Source organism: Hipposideros armiger, unplaced genomic scaffold (assembly GCF_001890085.2).
Source record: "Hipposideros armiger isolate ML-2016 unplaced genomic scaffold, ASM189008v1 scaffold_283, whole genome shotgun sequence".
Taxonomy (NCBI): domain Eukaryota; kingdom Metazoa; phylum Chordata; class Mammalia; order Chiroptera; family Hipposideridae; genus Hipposideros; species Hipposideros armiger.
Genome location: NW_017731633.1, coordinates 2,118,758 through 2,121,060, shown reverse-complemented (window position 1 = coordinate 2,121,060; position 2,303 = coordinate 2,118,758).

The window sequence follows — 2,303 nt, the reverse complement described above, 5'->3', positions numbered from 1 at the left end:
CTGAATTTTGAATTTTATGTAATTTTCATGCATCATGAATATCGTTCTTTTGATTTTTGTTCAATCATTTTAAAATGTGAAAACCATTCTTTACATGCAGAAGCTGTACAGAAACAGGTATGTGCCATGTTTTTTTCAACCTTGAATTAGACCCTGATCTAGCTTTGGTGAGGCAGCCTTTCATTAAAGATGACATGTGAGAACTAAAAATCATCACTATTGGACTCTTGAGCAAGTTGCAATTACATGCCCTAGCCTATTATTGATTGCTCTTTCCAGAGCATTTCCAAACACAACTTATCGACCACCAACCCCCCTGCCCCATGCAGATCCAGTCTGTTCCCAGGGGCTCAGGGTACCCCACTCTCATCTGCAGGATTTTCTTCTAGGCTGCAGACACCCCTTCTGCAGGTGTTCATGCTTCACCATGGGCAATCGTGCAGTGCCAGCCACTGGAAGTTGCCTCCCAGTTTCAGAGGGTCAAGATGAGGGGAAACGTGCTAAGAATTGATCAAATACGTTACCTTTTTGATGTCCTCCTGTATTAAAGCCAGTTCCTTTCTCTAAGGGGAACACTGGGGGCAGCTAGTAAGACGATAAGCGTTCTCACCAGGCTATGCTGTGCTTAGATGTTGGGATTGCTTCTTGCAGCGGTGACATTCTAAATAGTATTTTCAAGCAGGTAGCCTTGTTTTGTATAATTCATTTCTAGAATTAAGTATTTCCCCTGCGGCTATATATTCGTCAACTTTTTCAAAATCATAGTGCCCCATGCAGTATGTAGAGGAGAGGCTCTTCCATGATTTGACCTCTATCTCGTGAGCTGGACCCGGGCCAGAATGAAGATTACTTAATGCAAACCCCCCTTAGAGACTGTCTGATCGTAATCATGTTCATTCTGACATAAACCAGCTCCCCTTCCCTGCCTTGTGCTACATGCTGTTTCCTGGGCCTTGTCCTTTCCTGGTCAAGCGTGTGTAATAATTTCCCGAACCTGCTCGCGCTCATGTACTATTATAGTACCTGTGACTATCCGCCTTGCCCTGTGTAACTCTCTGCTGCTAAGCATTGTGGAGATCCATTTCGTCTTGCAGCCACCCAAGACATGCCTCATATCTAATTTTCCTTTAATAAACTCCATTAATTACCAAGCTGGATTGGCCAGCCTCTTTCTTACGTCTTTCCCTGCCAGTCCCAGCACCTTTCCCTGGGTCTGTGTGTCCTAACACAATGGTTGTGACATTCTTACCCAATTCCTTCTCAGGACAAATTTAAGTTGTTCCACCACCACCACCACATGTTTTGTTATTATAAGTAGTGCTGCAAATAACACCTTTGGGGATAAGGCTTTTCTTTTTCCATGTTTAGGTTTATTTCTTTGGATTCCCAGAAGTGGACCTCAAAGAAGAAAAGATCTTGACTTTGTTGCCTTGAGGATGTGAGGCTGTACAACAGGACAGGAGAGAGTCCACCCCAGCCTCACTCACCAGCTTTGGTCTTCTTGTTAAAAAAAATTTCCTCTGGTTATTGACTTATTGGAATGATTTTGATTTACTGTGTGATGGAATATCTCCCTAGAATGGCTGGTTACTTACATATTCCCTCTTTTGTGAACTGTCTCTTCATGTTTTATGCCCACTTGTCTCCTGAAATCCAAGAATTTTGTTCCTTTCTTTGTCACTTTACATGATGACATTATTAATGCTATTTCTGTCACATGTGGTACAATTTTTCTCAAGTCTAGTTCTTCACTTTTATTTTTAGTGTGAGTTGTTTTTTATACACAGAGCTTTTAAATTTTAGGTTGTCAAATCTGCATCCTTAATATGAGAAAAAAAGGAAAAAAACTACTTTAACTATTTTTAAGGTGAAAGCATTATTCGCATACAGAAAAATTCACTCTTTTCAGTGCTGTTCTAGGGTTTTAACAAATGCATACATTGCATAACCACCACCTCAACCAAGACACAAAAATTCCTTTGCACCCCTTTATACTTTAAGTATTTTGAAACACAGGAAAGCTAAAAGAATTCACATGATAAATAAGCAATTGTTTTCTCCTAGTCATTCTATATTTTTAAATATTGAACCCAAATATAGAAGGTCTCTAGCAAATACAGCTTATGGCAAATTAATTTCATTATACATCATTTGGTAGCAACTATTGCTATTATTAAACAGACCAACATTTGCATAATGGGAGTACCAGAAGGAGAGGAGAGAGAGGGAGGAATAGGGAAAAAAAATTGAATAAATAATGGCCAAAAACATCCCAATTTATTACACTAACCTACACATCTAGG